At 42.3% G+C, this 20,104-nt stretch overlaps 1 long non-coding RNA gene across 2 annotated transcripts in view; it reads left to right on the top strand.

The window, feature by feature from the left end:
* LOC143673776 (uncharacterized) overlaps window positions 1–15,095 on the top strand; it is a 134,934-nt gene extending 119,839 nt beyond the window's left edge. The window contains exons 5-8 of one of the 2 annotated variants that reach the window (XR_013170639.1): window positions 6,702–6,836; window positions 12,069–12,209; window positions 12,552–12,972; window positions 14,956–15,095. This is a non-coding gene — a long non-coding RNA (uncharacterized LOC143673776). Of the gene's footprint in view, window positions 1–6,701; window positions 6,837–12,068; window positions 12,973–14,955 lie in introns of both variants that reach the window. The other variant, XR_013170638.1, reaches the window with a different exon arrangement.
* Window positions 15,096–20,104: the final 5,009 nt, after the last annotated feature.

Genomic DNA, 20,104 nt, shown 5'->3' with positions numbered 1-20,104 from the left:
ACTAAACAGACAAAACTGCCTGCTCTCACAGAACTCTTTCACACCCCCTTCAAAAATTAAGAGAATCATAAAATACAATTTATTTCATATATATTCACTAATAAATTACTCTTTCAAAATGGGACAAGTTGATGCCAATTTGGACTAACATCATCTTTTTGAGAACTATTTAAGAATGCTAATGTTTATCTTCGCCAAAGGAAAAACTGATATTTCCTATGAGAACTGAAGCAAATCTAACATTTATTGAGCTTTTCCCATGTGCCAGAAATTGTAATAAATAACTTTATGTAAATTATTTTATCATCATAAAATTATTATCCCATTTTATCCTCATAACAACCCCAGTGAATTAAGTACTAAATTATTCCGTTTACAGATGAGGAATGATAATATCTGGGGAATAATAAACCAATGAATTTATGGCTCCAACTGCAAGAGCCAAGCCTGATGGACTGCAGTCATGGGCTCTGTTCTGTGGTGCAGAAAAGATAGTTCTTTCGTCCTTAAGGCTAGTACCCTAGGGACATAGAAAAATGAGATCTGACAAGAGTCAAATGAAAGAGACCAAATGAGAAGAAAGACATGGCGCTTATTTTCTTAGCTTGGGAAGAGGTTTTGGTGTTCTTTTGATGAGCATTAGCAAGAAAGCAAGTCACATTGATTTTCACTGGCCATTATTTGTGGCAGGGTTTGGAAGGTGGAATAGCTTCAGGATAAAGCACTTGGTAAGAATGAAGGGATAGAAATAAACTATGACTTGGTGAACACAATGTACCTGAGGTCCAGCCTATTTGGATTTCTTACTATGTAAGACAATAAGTTTTCTAATTGCTTCAGGCAGTGTGAAATTGAAGGTTTGTGTTACATAAGCTCCCCATCCTAATTGATATAGTGATTTAGTTTCAGAGACTGCAAACCATGTATTGTAGCTAGGGCCATGTAGAAGGCAAGCTTAAAGTTTAGAGGGGTCTGAAGTAGAGTTGAGATGAGGCCAAGTCAAGGAGGAGCAAGATGTCCCAACCAAGCCAGGAGAACAAACCATAGGTCACCCCATGGAACCCAAGGGACAGCAACCCCAGATGCTTAGGGGCCAGACCACACAGCCCAATGAAGATGGCAGTAACTAGAACCCCAGGGTTGCGCCTTGTCTGAGGTTCCTCTCCTGGGCCCCAAGTTCACAACCACCCTTCCCCAGTTCCTGCACACCCACTTCTTGAGAAGAGCAAGGCAAAGAAGAGGAACCATGAAAAACCAAGTTAGCTACCACCACCATTCACCCACCCTCCCACTGCCCATCATTCCCAAATAAAGACTGCTGAAGACCCAAGACTGAAATGCAAACAATTGGCAAATTAAAGTAGTACTCAACTGCCTCCCTTCCCCACATCCCCTAACCCATCCATCCCTTACTATGCAGAAAGGTAGGGACTTGCAAGGAAGATTAGATCCCTTTAGAAAATAAAGAGGCTCTACCTTTTTCGCGCTCATCTAAAACATCATTGGGCAATTTTGAGCCCCCACAATACAGAAGTTACAAGAGCAGGGAAGGATTTAAAAATAGGTGATCTGATTCTGAAACTTTTGCTGGTTACCACACTTCTAGTCTGTAAAGGACAGCAAATCTCTGGCCCATGTGCTGCCTGGCAGGCGTCGCTAATTGATCATCACACTTCATCCTTCTGAGCTCATCTAAGGCCTCAGAAGCCTTCTCAACACAGAGCTCCAAGATACCATTAACCAATTGATCCAAATTGGCAAATGAATTGAAAACAATTTGCAATTCTTGATGTGGATCTGAATAGTAATTTGATAAGCAGGAAACAAGATTCTTACTAGCATTTCTCATTAGAAGGTTGCATTTCTGAGGGACAGACACCAAAAATCACTCTGAAGGACATCAGTGTTGCTGCAATGCAGAGATAACAAATATGAGCAAATCAGAACTTTGTTTAGAAAGCACTGGAATTTTCCCTCTGACTACTTTTATCCCAGCAATGAACTGGAAATAAAAGCTCATTCCTTCTGCCTTGTCACTGAGCATCATAAAACACCCAGGGTAAGTTCTTCCTCAAGGCTTTTCCACAGACTCCAGAACCATAAGTAACACCACATTTTTAAAACACTTTACTGGAGCCAAAAGTTTAGCCTTCTTGGTTTGAGCTTTCCTTGACTTCTTAGTGTGGCTAAACATCTGACAACCATTTGGTGGAACAAGTGAAGAATTAAGACAAGAAACCCAACCTTTTGTTGACTTTTCTGCCGATACATTGGAAATTCATTTAGGGCCACAAACGCAGACGGATTCCTATTTGAAGATCAAAAATGCAATTTCTGCAGAAGCCATTTACAGTCTTTGGAGGTCACAGATAGCTGTCAACACAGGATTCCTGAAGAGGATTCCACTCTCACCCTTAGCCTTGCCCTGTCACCTTTTAAATAATTTCAGAATCCTTGAGAAAGCACTAGGTGGATGGCCTCAGTCAATGGCGTCATTGGTTCATTAAGTTGTTGTAGCACGTGACTGCCAGGCTGGTTCACCTCAGGCTGAGGAAGCAGCCAGCAGTAATACCTCCCTGCTTGTCTAAGAGGGTGTGCTTGTACAGTTTCACAACCCCAAATATGCCTTCTGATTACATCATGGGTGTTCCATAACAATTTTTTTTCTTCCACTCTGCCTCCTCATCTTGCTCTCTCTGATTAAATGCTCAGTGTCCCTACACACCAAATCACATCAGGTTTCTGAGCATATAAAATCTGAAAAATCTTTATAAGTTTCTAGAACCTTCTATACCTCTGAAAGCTATGTAAGAACTTCATAAAGGTCTGGGGAAATTTCCCAACAAAACTGGCATGTCCTCAGAGAAGAAGACAGAGGAAAGTAGTGTCAAGAATATGGCTTTGGAATCAAACCGACCGGATTTTCAATCTTAGCTCTGTCACCTGCTGGCTGTGTGTCCTTCAACAGGTTTCTTGATCTTTGAGGGCTTCTGTTTCGCATCTCTAAGAAGCATAGTAGTAAAACCTGCTCCTTGGGTTTTTAGGATAACTAAGTGAGGAGAAATCTCTTTCTGTGGGTGTTTGCTTCCCATTCCCCCTTGCTCTCAGCATATGTGTATCAATTGGGAAATCTTCCAGAAAAATAACCATGCATTATTGCATTGTCCTTACTTTCTGGATAGGAAAAAAGGAGGTTCTTGAAGAGGATATGTTTGAAAGAAAACAGGAAATAGAACCTCAACCTCTTGAGTCTGCTTGGGCGTGTATCTGACTCACAACCTCCTGCTCTGGAGTCCCGGAGCATCCATGGAAAGGTGGTTGCATGAGATTCTCATCGAAAAGCACTAGAGGAAGGAGAACCTCTCACTCCACCCCCCATGCAGAGTGGAGCCTGGGGGCGGCAGTGACCCCACCAGCCTGTGTGGCGGTCAGGGAAACCTAAAACCAGGCGTGCTAGACGGACTGTCACACAGGTCTAGTGACAGCCAGCCTGGTTGGAGCTGAACCGGAGACTCCTAGCACCATGAAAGGTTCGGGTCGCATGACGGCCTCCCAAGCCCTCGCCTGCCCATCTGGTCTCTTCAACCTACTCTGCCAAATGCTCCAGTGGGAAAGGAGTCAGGACTGCATTTCCCCTCTGGGTAAGCATTATTATAGTGCTTCTAGCTGAATACGCCTTAGCTTGGATGCCTTTGTTGCCAGAGAACAAGGAAGTCCATGGAGGAAAATAAAGGGAAGGCAAACGTTTTCTTTTTTAAGAAATAACATCATTTGATCTCTAAGCAGATTTTCAGCACTGCTGTCATCTTTAAAGAGTACACACATTTGAAGCCTCAGAAATGCAGAGACTCTGCTAGGTGGAAGGGTGGTGAACGACAACTGATTGGACACAGCCATGAGTGCTGGGCATAGGTCCCTGGACTCACAGACACTGTATGCTCAGAGCTAAATTAGTAGTGGGGTAGAGCAAGGGACCCGACTGTCTTGCTTTTCCCTTCTGTTTCCTTCCCACCTGCATTTCCCAAAGGATGTCCTGAAAAAATGGTCAAATAGATAAAATCGGGAAAGCCCAACGGACACATGCATCCTTTAGGTTGCTTTCCATGACAAGTAGTAGCAAATCGAACAGTGGCTCAGGTTGAAAGGACATTTGCTGTGTGTGGACCAGAAGCCAGGAGGTGGGCAGTACCAAAGTGCCAGGCACCAGCTTGGCCTCTCCTGTCTCAATTCTCATGGCCCTTTCCTCATGGTCACAAGATGGTGGCCACAGCTCCAGGTATCATATCACACAGCCTGGCACAAAGACAGGAAGGAAGGAGGTACCACCCCCCTCCCCAAGAAAAGCTCTCTTTTTTATGCCCAGAAGCCCCCAAAGACCCCATCCCATTAAGTCTCATTGACCAGAACCACTTACTCATCCCTAGCAGAAGAGACCAAAAATCCTGTGACTGCCCTAGAAATATGTTTCATTCAATGGGGTGGGGTCTATTACCCTAAACAAAATCAGTTTTGATAGCAAAAAAAAAAAAAAAAAAGCTTTTTGTAAGCAACGATCAGAGTCTGCCATTAGCAATTTCTGTACACCAGGACATCTGAGTGCCTTCTTAAGTGAATGTACATTGTTACTCTCAAGAGGCAGAGTTAATGTGGAAGGTTTCCCAAACTTATTTGATCACAGAACCCCTCTGTCACTAAGCATCTTATGAGAGTTGGGTTCTATGGAACAGAGTTTGGGAAACAATGCCCCATGTGCCCACCCTATCCCCTGACATCAGTATTTTCCCTCTTAATTGGTATGGCATCACTTTTAAGCTAGACAGAAACCTTCCCTTCAGCCTTGAACAAATACAATTGTCATAAATTTTCTGTCTTCTTGGTATTTTATTTTTTTAAGCTACTCCCGAGCTAACACAAAACAAGACTCGGAAGGACAGTTTTTCTGTCTCTGCCAAAAGCCTCCACTAGACATTTGTCCTTAAGTATTTTAAATCCCCACCAAGTTCTTCAACAGTATGAGAGGCAGGATGGGGGCCTGAAACCTAAAAGCAGCAACTATTCTTAAATGCACTGCATTCACCCATATGTATGTTTGGTGTGTTTCTGGGTTTTTTTCTCTTAATTATTAGATGTTTAGGGTTCCTTTATTCCAGAGGCCTGAGCATGGCATACAATTAAAAGACAGGTCCTGAAAGTTCCATACCCCAGGCTTAGAGAACAACTTCAACTGGTACTAAGTTTGAAAAATGTTCTCTCTTTTCACAGTGATTATTAACTATCGCAACTACCACTTACTGAGCAGTGCCCAGGAACGGTGCTACGCATTTCGCTTGCATTATTTGATTCTTACACCAAGCCTGTGAAGCTACTAGTCTTACTGTCATTGAGTTTGAAAAACATTGAGTTTGGTGAGGTTCAGACCAGGTCTGTCTAACTCCAAAGCCCGTTCTTCCAACTCTCATTGTGCAGATTATCTACCAGCTGCCGGGAGAGATTTGGGGTGAGAGCTTTTTAGTAGGAAGTGAACCTGGGCTCACCAGCCCCCTTCATGAAGTTGTCACCATGTGACGGTAAAATCTGCTGTTGCCTTAAGGAATTTCTTTTTCTTTAAGGCTAGATTTGATATAAATTAGAAAAAGAATAATCAAGCCCCCCCCCCCCGGAGAGATTTGGTGTGTGTATGCCTGTGTGTGTATAAATATGTGCGTGTGTGTGCGCCTCTCAGGGCAAGGCGGGGCATGTAAATCATATTTTCCCCATTAGGTAAAATCAGCTTAAGAATTACATTATAGGTAGTCCTCAAAAAAAAAAAAGAGACATTTCTAAAAGGGCAGCTTATATGATGTTTATAAAGCAAGGGAGAAGCAATCCATTTATTCATGAGATAAAAAATAAAAGGGGGTGCAAGGGTAGTTCAGTGGAAGAATTCTTGCCTGTCATGCAGGGGACCCAGGTTTGATTCCCGGCCCATACACGTCCCAAAAACTAATATACAAACAGAAATAAACAAAAATTCAACAAATAACGGATATTCACATGGAAAAAGAATGAAATGTGACCCCGTCACACAGCATACAAAATAATAATAATAGTAATAATAATAGCCACCAGCATTTTCCAAACCCAGTACTGGATGTTTTAGATACATTTTTTTTCAATTTCTTACAACAATCCTGAGAAGCGGATGTTATCGCGCCAATTTAATAAATCAGGAAACCAAGTTTTCAAGAGGTTAATCAGCAAGATGACGGCAACAAAGCTGGATTCGGGGTTGAGAAATACAGACTGTTACAAGCAGAGGGTTCCAGGCCTAGCCCACGTTAAATCCAGTGGGTAAAGCCACCCACCTCCCTGACAGGCCTGGCGGCCCCCCCGGGGAATGGGCCAACAGACAAGGCAGGGCCAAGATATGAGGTTTGAACAGCGATGCAGTGGCCACTTCAGCTTGGCTGCAAGACTGGGCATTACATCCTAAACTGGATGTTTAGCTTGAGACACTGGAAGCTTTGGAGGCATTACTTGAGTCCTCAGTTCCCCTTCTACAAAGCAGAGATTTCGTTGCTGCTTGCTCATTCACTTGATGAGGTATTTGCCTTGTGAATTAACAGCGCTTATAAATTACTGTGAGCTCCTTCAAGAAAAGCACCGCTTCTACCCAAAGCACAGTTTGATGATTATTGATTTTCTTATATTTTTTTATACAGCCTATATTTTTCAAGTATAGTCTGAAATGTCAGCTTGAATCAGAAGATCCCTTTCATTGGATCATTAAAATGACCATTGTTTTGTTTCCTGGAGGAGCTTCATTTGCACCACAAAATCTTCTTTAAAAAAAAAAAGTAAGTAAATTCAACTCACCATGTTGAAATAAAAGAGAATGTCTCTTTCATATGATCATGCTTAGGCTTGGCTGCTTTTAAGATGTTTCAAGGGATTTTCTTTCTTTCTCTTTTTTTTCTCCTCCCAAACGACCTCCTTTGTTTAAGGGATCCCTATTTGCCCTCTTGCCTTTTCTACAGTGTCATTTATTCCTTTGCCAGAGACTAAGTAAATGTGAGGACACAAAGGGACAGTGAGAATTGTTACCTGAGGCAAGAAGCCACCTGCATGCACTTAGAGACGCTCCTTCTCATGTATCTTGCCTGTTTGTACCAGGGGGCATTTAACAAGAAGGGGCCCCACCCAGCTCACTTTCTCAGGGCCGATTGAGGGTGGAGTGGGGGGAGGGTGTCCCCCCAGTTCTTCAAAGCTGATGAGTTCTGAGGAAGCCAGGGGAAAATGCCCCTGAATTATTGTTGTAGCTGCAGCTGTCGTTACTATTCTTGTTATCAATTCTGTCCTTTTCTACTACAAAGAAATTGCAGGGTAGCAGAGCCATCCTAATTCACATCAAATGCATGTGATTACAAAAAGTGCATAGAGAGGCCAGAGGCCAAATGGAAAAGGCAAAAATGAGAAGTGACTTTCCCATTCATTATTCACCACCATCACCCACTGTAACTCTAAAAGTCAAACTAACATGAACAATTCAAGATTATTTTTCCCCCACAGGCAATTCTAGGCAAAGAGATTGCAGGCCCTTTTGTATTTCAGCCTTTTGTTTTGCCCTTCACTCCTTATTTTTTGTCCTCTCCACCCAGCCGCCCCATTCTACAGAAATTAAAATTTGGAAATATTAGGCAGAAATATTAGGCACAAAGGCCACACACTAAAGACAGGCCTAGCCCCTGCTTTCAAAAGCAAATATAAAGGGAAAGGTAGCAGAAGTCTCAATATACTGAAAGACCCATCTGGGTAGGACAGCTGATCCAAATTCATAAAACTGAAAGTACGCAGAAAGAAAATGACGATTGCTGACACAGAACAAATGAATTGACTATTCATACAAGAAGCTGGGTTGCACCTGAAAGGAAAGAAACACAAAGGAAAGGTCTGTAAAGTTTGCTCACTTCAAATTTTGCCAAGCATGCAGCACACCTGTAAGGTCAAACTGTGAGCAGCTCATAAGATGTGTTGGGGCGGGCGGTGGGCAGAGGCTCCGAACACCTAATGGCATGCCTTTCCCGACATAAATCACTCCAGAAGAGAATGCATCTAGGACCAGTCCCTTCCGGGCTCCCCTCCAAGGTGGCTTAGATACTGAATTAACAAAGAAACTCCTGATCAGGCAGGCTTTTCCAGCAGGTCAGCCGTTGTGTGACCCCAACGATGGTGTAGACCCTATCACAGCTTTCATGTGGAAACTAAGTTGCTTCCCAAACGTTTGGTGTTTAAAACAAATCAGTGACCAGAGCCTCAGTGTCTGGCTCATGGTAGGCATTTAATGTTTGTTGAATGACTGAATGACCACAATCTCAACAATAACCTACATGAAAATTAGATTTGTATTCCCAGTTATGCCAATTCCTCTAAAGAATATATCTCTTAGAAATTGCACTGTCTTCCATCATCATTGTATAATCGCGGCTCCTAGATGCAGAAGTGGCACAAAGGAAGGAAGGAAGGAAGGAGGAAGGGAGGGAGAAAAGGAGGAAGGGAGAAAGGAGGAAGGAAAGAAGGAAGAGAGGGAGGGAGGGAGGGTGGAAGGATAAAACTTTCAAAGTTGTTGAACAAAATATTGTAGTCAGTTCCCCAGGCTAGGGAAGAGGGAAGGGAGCTTGTCCAGATAGTCAACCCAGTGAACTGGCTCAAAAAGGGCCAAGACAACCTGCTAGCCACAGTTAGATGAGGGCAGAGCCTATGGAAGGGGGTCCAATGCAGGCAATCCAAGCCTGAGGTCCGGAACCCATATATATATATATATTTTAAATATTTTTATTGAGAAATATCCATAGATATATAGTTCAACCATATTATACAGTCATTGGCTCCCAATATCATCACATAGTTGTGTATTCTTCACCATGATCATTTTTAGAACATTCGCATCACTCCAGCAAAAGAAGTAAAAGAGAAAAAAGAAAAAACTCATACATTCCATACACCTTACCCCTCCTTTGCATTGATTACTAGTATTTAAATCTACCTAATTTTTACCCTTTATCTCCCCCTATTATTTATTTCTTTATCCTTATTTTTTTCTTTTCACTCATCTGTCCATACCCTGGATAAAAGGAGCATCACACACAAGGTTTTCACAATCACACAGTCACATTGTAGAAGCTATATAGTTATACAGTCTTCTCAAGAATCGAGGCTACTGGAACACAGTTCAACAATTTCAGGTACTTCCCTCTATCCACTCCAATACACCACAAACTAAAAATAGATATCTATATAACGTGTAAGAATAACCTCCAGGATAACCTCCCACTCGGTTTGAAATCTCCCAGCCACTGACACTTTATTTTGTGTCATTTCTCTCTTCCCCTTTTTGGTCAAGAAGGCTTTCTCATTCTGATGGTGCCAGGTCCCAGCTCAGCCCTGGGAGTCAGGTCCCATGTTGCCAAGGAGGTTTACACCCCTGGGAGTCATGTCCCATGTAGTGGTGGTGGTAGTCGGGGGAGGGCAGTGAATTCACCTGCCAAGTTGGCTTAGAGAGAAAGGACGCATCTGAGCAACAAAAGAGGCTCTCCAGGGGTGACTCTTAGGCATAATTATTAGTAGGCTTGGTCTCTCCTTTGCAGGAATAAACTTCATAGAGGCGAGACCCAAGATCAAGGGCTCAGCCTATTGAATTGGTTGTCCCCGCTGCTTATGAGAATATCAGGAATTCCCCAGATGGGGAAGTTAAATATTTCCTCTTTTCTCCCCAGTCTCCCAAGGGGGCTTTGCAAATACTTTTTTATTCTCTGTCCAAATTACTCTGGGGTATATTGGGGGCATCACACTAACCTGTACAAACCAACAAGATCTCATGCCCTAATCAAGAGTCCATGCAATTATTGTGTTCATCTGACCATACAAGTTAAATCAGATAATGTGCTACCCAAAATATAAATTTTGCACCAAATAAACATCTCTCACTTTGATCTCACACAGAGGTTGAAATTTTAAAATATGTGCCATATCATCCTTTATCCAGTATTCTGATTTACCTTAGTCCTATACAGATCAACTTTTTTCATATCTCTAGATGAAGTCTGATCACTTTCTCAGCTTTTTAAACAGTTCATAAGCCATATATTAAGACCCAGATATAGACCCAGACAGAAGTCAGAAAATAAAGCAATGGAGCAATGGATGAGAGTAAAGAGAAGCAAGTCAGAATATGAAGAATTAGAGGAGTTCTGAATGAAACTGAAGGACTTGAGTGGAAGGATAAGAGAAATCTCAAGTTCCTAGCACTGACAGGCTGTCAATTTTTAGAATAGTTTATGTTTTTCTGTGTACCGCAATCTTATTTAACATTTTTTTTATTGTGGTAACATATATGCTTCAAATCCTTCCCCATTTTAACCTGTTCCATGTGTACCCTTCAGTGGTATTAATTATATTCACAATATTGTGCTACCATCACCACAACCATTACCAAACTTTTTAATCATTCCAAATAGAAGCCATCAAGCACTGATCATTTCATTTATATTTGTTCTATCACATATACATTCATCTATCTTTCTCTCTTTTCATCACTCCATTCTACCTTTTGGTATTTTCTTTCACAGTATTATTTTTATGAAAACATAGCCCTATTTTAAATGCTTATGGTTTTTGCTATTTATATAAAGGTAAGTTTAGCAGGGATAAAGAACATCCCACAACATATATTCTCTCCTTCTTCCATAGTAATAGAATTTTAAAATGCTTACATGGACACAATACAAGATTACATTTCCCAGCCTCCTTTGCAGCTAGGTATAGCCATGTGACTATGTTCTGGCCAATAAGATGTCAGATGAAGTGTCATGTGATGTGTCATGTGAAGTGTCATGTCATACCTAGCTGCCCATCCACCTTCCCTAAGAGACAGCATGCCTGGCTTGCTCTCTTCTTCATTCGTTCCTTTATTCTGCTGCTGGGACATAGCTGCCACCATCTTGGAAGATGAGATTGAGGACTACAGCTTAAGAATGGCCTGGTGGAGTTGTGAGACGGTGGGAGCCTGAGGACCTGAGGACTTTAGAAAGCACAATCACCATAACAGTCCTGGACTGCTTACCCTTTATAAGAGAGGGAAGTCACCCTTGTTCTTGTTTAAGCTATTGTTATTTTTGGTGCTCTGCCCCTTGCAACTGAACCTAATGCTAACCAATGCAACATGACTTGGCAATCAAACAGTATAGAAGGTCTTATAATAAAAAGCAACTGGAAGGCACTGATGTCCTCACAGCTCCTTTCTGCTCCCCAGAGACAGACAGTTTCAACTCATCTAAGTGGTTACTTCTACATCTCTAAATAGTATGTTTCAATTCTGATTCCTCCATTTATCCAATTTGGACACCATCTATTAACTTCAGCTCACTTGGACATCTCTGCTTCTCCTTCATTCTTCCTGCTGATAAAAGCACACCCTATTTCAGTTTCTTTATTATTCATGTTTGTAAATGTAATATTGTTTACACCATGTTTCCATCACCCAAAGACTGAATCATCTCCCTGCTTTGTAAGATGAGATCATTGGCACATCTACTTCTATGTCGTTTCTTACCACATCTGCCCAATATCTGTCATCACAATCACTATCAGTTTTTGCCTTTACATTGTCAACCATGGTGGCATTTGCATGTTTTCATTGACAGCCTAATTTTAGAGTGTGTGGAAGGAGGCCTGCATTGGTACTCTGAAATGCCAGAATATAGAGGGCTTTACTCCGGGACACCAAATCCCACCTTAGGTGCCCTTATTTTCCAGTAGCCCTATGATCTCTAATACGGAACTCATACAATATATTGTAATTATGTGTTTACATGACTATCACAACCTGGCACTGTATGGTTAGCAATACACATGTGACCAGCGTATGGAGCTGTCATGATTCACCAAAGCTTTCTGAGTGACATGACTAAGCCAGACCCAGTTAAGTTCAGATTCATTCCTCTTGGAGATTTATGGATAATTCAGTGCTTGAGGGTCAACATGGTAGGCCATAGTTTCCATGTAATAAAGCAAGCTGTATTGTTTTTTGGCAGGTCGAAGCCAGGTTTGCACAGACACCTATAGCATGCAGCTCTTTCTCTTGGTCTCAGAGGCTCCACCAACCCTGTAAGACACTCTGAAAACACCATCAGTGTCTGAGCTGAAGAACCACAACTTTGTAAAGTTAGACTCAAGTAGGTAGTACAGAATGTCTGCTATGAATGAGGTGGTGGATCACAGAGGGAAACTTCTGAAATGATGAGATTCTGCTCCAAATGCGCTCCTGGCACAGTGCAGGTTTCCTCCTCAGAGAGACAGATGAGAATACAGAAATGTATGTGCAGATGCTTTGGGTTGGAAGTAATGGCAGCCCTGTCGTGAATATTCTTGGTACAAAAAAAACCCCAAACCATAATAAACACAGGAAGTATATGTTTATAGGGCTCACTTTTAGCTTGAGACTATCAATGTAAATCGAAAATGAGGATGGAGAAAGAAATCACATATGTTTAAACATGCTGATTTGTCTTCACCAGATTGCTTCATATCAAGTCAAATCTGCCTGACTTCTTAGACTGCAGTCTTCAGCAGCTCAGTTGGATATCTCAGATTCATAAGTTTGGAAAAGATCGTGAAATGTGATTGCAGCCATCCTTCTCACTCAAGGCAAGACAGCATCCAAACAATATCTGAAAGTCCTCAGTCCAGTGCAGGGAATTTTACCTCTTCCCTCACTGATAGTGCTATACCCAAACCACTGGCAGCATGAAGAGTATAAAGAGTTCATATAAGAAAGCAGAAGCATGACTGGAAAGTCAGTGAAGTGACCCCATACTAAATGATCAAATGATTCAAGTAGCAGAGAAACTCCCAAAGAGAACAAGCCTGTCCCAGAAAAGGCACAGACGTGGCAATATGACTGTCTACAAGTCATACTTTCTTTTACAATCTCACAAGGTCAGTGTGTTAACCATATTCCAGCCACCTACACAAATTCCTCAATGAAGTCCAGGTCCCTGTCTTTGTTGGTCTCCCACCACATTGCCCTCTTTGCCATCAGCCTAAAGGATCTTTGGTGGTTGATGGCTCAGTGTCCAGGCCATCTTTCCCACCTTATCATGACCCATTCTCCCTTATTTGCCCAAAACTGTGTTTATCTACTATATGGGCTACTACATTGCTTGTCTCCCAACCTACTCTCAAGGCTGCTAGTTGTCCCCCCATCAATATCCTCTCCTTTATCCTTTAGTAATTGAATCCCTAAATTTTAGGTGGTCATATGGCAGCTTCACATTAAGAGTACATTTTCCAAGCTCCCTAGCTAGCTGTGGTCACATGACTTAAATTATGGTACGAATATGTGTGGTTTCCAAGTCTTGTCCTCAAAAGGAGTGAGTGTGCCTTTCCTCATCCTTTTCTCTTTCACACGAGCTGAAATGTGAAGCCATCTCTTGTGTCAGTGAGCCAAGTGGACAAGGGGAACACCCTAGGAAAAGGTAGAGAAACAAGATGGAAAGAGCCAGGCTCCCTGATAACATCAAGGCACCACTGTAGCCCTGGTTGCCTACTAAATCCTTGAGAGAGAAAGAATTAAGCTTCTTTCTTATTTAAGCCACTATATTTCAGAGTTTCTTTGTTATCATGGTTTGTCTTATTTTCCTGGCTGCTATGACAAATAGCACACAATGGGTTGGCTTAACAATAGAAATTTATTGTCTCAAGGTTTCAGATACTAGAAGGCTTGCCTCCTCCCAGGGTCAGGAATGTTCTAGAGAACTGGCAATCTTGCAGTTCCTTAGCTTTCCCATCACATGGCAATGTCTACTCCTTCCTTTTTTGGGTTTCAGTTCTTTCTGCCTCCTCCCTGTGGTTTTCTCTTTTATAAGGCAACTGGTAAGAGGATTAAGACTCATCCAGATTCAGTTGACCATACCTTAATAAAAATAACATTTTTAAAAGGTCCTATTTACAGTGGGTTCACACTCACAGGCCAGTCAAATCCTTGATCTTGAGGCTTGTTCTTGTGAAGTGTATATATGTAGCAGAAAAACTTAGCCGACCTAAGAGTTACTTTGGACAATCTCTTTTGTTGCTCAGATGTGGCCTTTCTCTCTCTAAGCCCAACTCTGCAGGTGAGATCATTGTCCTCCCCACTGAGTGGGACATGACATTCAGGGGTGAAAGTCTCCCTGGTGGCATGGGAGATGGCTCCCAGGGATGAGTCCAGCCCTGGCACCATGGGATCAGCAATGCCATCCTGACCAAAAGAGGGAAAAGAAGTGGAATAAAAAAGTATCAGTGGCTGAGAGATTTCAAATAGAGTCAAGAGGCTGCTCTGGAGGTCACTCTTGAACAAGCTTCAGTTAGACATTGCTACCTATCATAACTTGCCAAACCTCAACCAAAACCATTCGAGCCAATCCTAAAGAATACCCAGGGCAATATATAAGATTCTACAAAGTTTCCGTGCACTAGGGTAACTTTCCAGAAACCTACAACCTTCAGATAAGTCCTGAAATGCAGAGGGGTCAACCACTCCAGGACATCAACTAGTTCCACCCTCCTATCCCATATTAGTGGCAGCCCCTTCCAATATGAAAAAGTTAGAATGGGCATAGCTCAGACACCCCTAAAGAGTGGGAGAAAGATCAAAGGTGTTGGTGGAGTTATACAGAGACAATAGGGTTTAACAAATGAGTATGATTGCTGAATTATTATATGGATATTTCTTTTTGTCCCCAGTACTTAGAGCAGCTAGAAGTAAAAACCTAAAATTGTGGAATTGTAACCAAACTCTGAAATCTGTTCTACAACTAATTGTTGCGGTGTACTTTGAAATGTATTGCTTTTTTGGTATATATATTATTTTTCACAAAAAAGAAAAAAAAGTTGATTGTGATGATAAATATATATATTCTATCCCATACATATTCCTTCTAGCCTCCTGTGTCTGGAGCAGTTAAAAGGAAAAATCTGAGATGACGGTATGGTAGCCCATGACGAACTCTGTGATCTGTCCTGTGACTACTCATTGAAGAGAGCTTTGAAAATTATTGCTTTTTCCTTGGTTTGCTTTGTATGTATGCTATATTATACCAAAAAAAGTTTTTTAAAAAAAAGAACATGATTTTTTTATGGAGAACATGATTCAACTTACCACGAAGTCTATTATACATCTGGATAAGCACTACTTCAGATCATTTTTACCATATTTACTATGTATTCCAAATGCCTAGGTTCTGCTTCCCCTTCCTTAGACATGCACTGAACCCCTCCTCCACCATCTTCAATGAATTCCTGACTTCCCCTGTGATCGTTTTCCTTTTGTGCACTGCAGTTGGAGTTCTCAGATGTAGAGTACTTAGTACTTGTCAGAGTGGTGCTTCTGCATGAAAATGAACCAAAGGCTATATTGGGGCTGGTAGAAGATATTCAATCAATGCTGGTTAAATACATGCATGGCCCATAGGAAGTCCTCCCACTAAAAGCAAATGAAATAGCTAATGGGATTTTTCTCCTTCTAATTCTTTAAAATAATTATTATCATCTTATATTCATTTTATCTCTGTGTTAGATACTGTGTTTGTAAGCAATTTGCATGTCATTTAGTCTTACAAGAACAGATCTATTATTATTATTATTATTATTATTATTATTATTATTATTATTATTTTTATATCCATTTCACAGGTGAGGAGACAGGGGGCTCAGAAAAGCTAAATAACTTTCCCAGAGCAAGTCAAGGGGCAGAACCAGGACTCAAAACTCTGTCAGTCTGACTTCTCTGCCACCCCCATCCTTAACCTTTGCGCTGACTGTCATGGCTTAAGACAGAGTTAAGTGAAGAATGAGTTGCTATAGCTTTTACTGCTCATATTTCCCAGGAAGTGCCCCAAAATATGAGCCCTCGAGAAAGCCAGCATGGCATGTGGGACAGATCATGCAGGCACCAAGCTTTGCCATCATGGCCCAGATATTCAGAGACCTGGATGCCCAGACTTCCAGAAACACTTAATAATTCTTTTAAATTATTTTTTGAAGCACAATAACTCACCTCCATATAGCACTTTGTGGTCAATAAATGCTGATACAAACCCTAGCCCTCTTGAATCACAAAACCAGCTTGTGAGGTTGTTGGACCTGTGATATTATCCCCTCTTAGGGGACTAAGAGCCAGGGTGAAGCTGAGTGTGCTGGGAAGTGGCTACTCAGGACCTGAATGCAGAATTTTTATTTCCTTCATATCTTGTGCTTTTCCTATTCTGCATGCCACCTCTCCTCTGTCCTTTTTCCTCTGTCCTTTTCCACTCCACCGACCACCCAAAGCGAGCTATGAAGCAATTATGATAGATCAGTCTTTATTCCCAAATTCTTTTTTTTTTTTAAAGGTATCTAGCCTGTTAGCTGGCTAGCTATATATATAAGACAATACACCAAGTTTAGTGGTTTGAATTCAGTGGAGATTGGAGAAAGTACCATCAGATGGCTTAAGTTAGGTGGCCAAGATGCTCCCATTTTTCTAGCAACTTCAGGGGTTGGGAAATGCCCACCTACAAGATGGGACTGTGAACAAGCCCAAAAAAGAATTGGGTGAGAGCAGGGTAACAGAACCTCCCTGAGCAGGTAGACCACAGAACTGTGCCGCCAGTAGGGACCTGTGCAGGGCACCCACATGTTGCTTGTTTTCCACAGGTGCTAAATACACAGGAAATGCCTGCCTTTTATCTTTCTATATTCAAACAGGTTGGATCCAGAGCCCAGTCACCTGGACACCAAACTTTTAGTTGACAATTTACTAGATATGAGCAGGGAGTTTCTGTACTGGTCATTTTTCCCTGGATTATGGATTCATGGGGTTTGGGGATGGGGTGGGTGGAAGTTAGTTTTCTGGCTGCTAAAACAGATACCAAATAATGGGTTGGGGCTTAACAACAGGAATATATTGGCTCAGCATGTCAGAGGTTAGAAGACTTGCTTCCTTTCTGGGGTCGGTTTCATCTGACTGCCCAGCAATCTTTGGGGTCCCTTTGCTTTTCCATCACATGGCAATGCACCTGGCAGAATCTTTGCCTTTCTCTTTTGAGTTCCATTGACTTCCAGCTTCTGGCTGCTCCACACAGCTTCTTCCTTGTCCACTTTTCTTTGCTTAAGAAGATCTCAGCCATAGGAGATTAAAGCCCACCCTCGTTCAGTTTGGGCCATACCTTAACCAATGACATCTTCAAAGGTCCTGTTGACAAATATGTTCACACCCACAGGACCAGGGTTTGGACCCAAATGTGGCTTTTGTGGGGAGCATGATTCATTCCCCAAAAGAAGGTGTTCTAGTTTGCTAGCTGCCAGAATGTGATATACCAGAAACAGAATGGCTTTTAAAAGGGGGGATTTATTAAGTTGCAAGACCATAGCTCTAAGGCCATGAAAATGTCCCAACCAAAGCGAGGCTATAGAAAAGTCCAATTTAAGGGTTCCAGGGAAAGGTACCTTGGTTCAAGAAGGCCGATGACATTCAGGATTTTTCTCTCTCAACTGGAAGGGCACATGGCAAACAAGATGACATCTGCTGGCTTTCTCTCCAGGCTTCTTGTTTCATAAAGCTCCCCCAAGGGCCATTTTTCTTCTTCATCTCCAAAGGTCTCTGGCTATACGGGCTCAGTAGCTCTTTCCAAAATGGTTCCCTCTTAAAGGGCTCCAGTAAGTAACACTGAGTGGGTGGAGACACACCTCCATGGAAATTATCTAATCAAAACTTACCACCCACAATTGGGTGGGTCACATCTCCATGGATAATTAAAAACTCCCACCCAGCAATACTGAATGAGGATTAAAGGACATGGCTCTTCTGGGGTACATAACAGATTCAGACCAGCACAGAAGGGGATGACAAAGTTAGAAGCAAAAATGTTTATAGCCATCCACCTGCTGGAGTATTCAGGCAAAGACCATTACTCAGAAGTATTGAGATGCTTGAGGCAATAAATTAAAGTCTGCTGGGAAGAGTGTTCCTAGCCAGTGTTCACAGCAAACCCAGTGGGAGGGAAAAGAAATTAGAGGGCTCATTTAGCGATAAGACATGTCTGGAGCTGTTTTCGTGAGGTGCTGCTCAGCCTTGACAAGCCTGCTCCTGGGGTTTGCCAATAAGCATGGGGCCTAGCCCAACCTCAGCCCACCAAACAGCCTTCATAAAATCCCAGACTCCTTTAAAAAAGTCATTAAAGGAGCTAGGTCCAGAACACCAGACCAGGGCAGGAGATGGGGTCAAGTCATGAGAGGAGAGAGTGTTGGGTAAAAATAGCTCCTGAAACCCGTGTGTGTTATTCTTTAGAGGGAAAAGCTGGGCACGGCTGATGGACCTCAGAGAATGGCAGATGTTAATTCTCCTCTCCTTCACCCTCTAATTGTGGCTTAGCATTCAGTGCAAGCCCTTAGGCTACTTGCAAACCACCACCTCTACCCAGTCCTGCTCCCTCCCTCCTTCCTAGTTCCCCACCCTTTCCCCTCAAGGATGCCTCAGCCCTTTTTTTATACCTCTTCTGTTTTCCCAGCACTGTTGGAGAAGCTTGGACCCCCCCAGGCAGACTTTTGGGCAGCTTCCAAAGCTGTGCGTGTAAAAAGAAACAGGGGGTATAAAAGGTACCTTTAGAAACAAAAGCTCCCTCACCTTCCCTGGTTGGGAATAGACCAAGAAATCTCTTCTGCAGTTTACTTCTGTTTCTCCCTTTGGAGAGATGTTTTTACCCAGCTGTCTGTCCGCAGGGAGGGAGGTTTGGAAAGCCTTCAGGATAAGCAACAGTGGAAGCTCTACACATTCACCCAGCGGAGGCCACACACGGAGACCGTGCACAGAACACACACGCATACACACAAATGCGTGCAAACAAAAAAAAAAATCTCCTTTCAGCCCATCTTTCAACAAGAAGCAAATGCATGGCAAACATTGCAAAATCTCAGCTTTCCTTGAGAGACCCTCAGGGTCTATAGGTGAGTATTAAAGCGAATGATAAATATTAACCCTGTATGTGCCACCTTCTCCGGTGAAGGAAGGGGAAACTGGATTTTAAGAAAACCTCCAAAGCAATCAAAAGTGATGGTGGACAGGAGTGCAATGAAAGGTGAGAAGCCCTCAATTCAAGTACTGGTAAAACAAAGTTACAAGCATTTTAAATGTTGGTTATTGCAATAGTGATCATTCAGTATTATCCCAACTTTCAAAAAACACAGGTGCTACAAAGCAACAGGGGAACACAGTTGTGGGATGATTTAGCTCAGAGCTTCTCAAACTTGAAATGTGCGTGCAAATCTCCTGGGGATCTGGTTAAAACGAAGATTGCGATTCTGAACATCTGGGGTAGGTCATTTGAAAAGCTTACAAGGTGTTGCTGATGCTTCTGGCTCAAAGACCACACTGCAACTCTCAAGGGTACAGGTGATTTTTTTTCTCCCCTTCTTTATACCTTTTGGTATTTTTCAATACCCTATAGTGAACCTCTTACAACATTAATCAGTAATGCACTTTCCTTTGGAAGATACAATGTTTGTAGATTAAATCAGATGCCTCATCTGACCGGTATCAGGAAGCATTTTGTCCTCAGCGAGTCCTGGGAGATAGAATTTAGGAACAAGGAAGGGCAATTCAGAGCTTTGAGTCTCAACCTGCAGTGGGGGTCACTAGAGAATCTCCAGGAAGCTCTACAAAGTATTCACCCCCCTGGGGACATGTCAGAATCTGAGGAGGAGGAGCTGGGGTTGCGTAATTTGAGAAATCTCTTTGGACCACACACCATGCCTGTTCCCCAGGGCTGAGAGCCACTGCGACAGACATTTGGGCTCAGACTTTCCCTTTTGCTGTCATATTTCACACACCCTGAGCCCCTGTGTCTATCGTTGGCCTTGCCTGGAGTGGCAGTGTAAGAAATCTACTATGTTTTTGTTTTAAATCAATAAAACCCAATGCTTTATATGCTTATCTAGAACCAATAGAGCCATTCGCTGCTCATACTTAGGGTTTGTGCTAAAGACACAAACCCACAACTCAAATTTATATGTGTCTGAGAAGTAAAGAATTGGCGATGATTCTGTTGCTATATTG

The sequence above is a fragment of the Tamandua tetradactyla genome, chromosome 2 (assembly GCF_023851605.1).
Source record: "Tamandua tetradactyla isolate mTamTet1 chromosome 2, mTamTet1.pri, whole genome shotgun sequence".
Lineage (NCBI taxonomy): Eukaryota > Metazoa > Chordata > Mammalia > Pilosa > Myrmecophagidae > Tamandua > Tamandua tetradactyla.
This window is presented reverse-complemented; position numbering and strand designations above follow the sequence as displayed.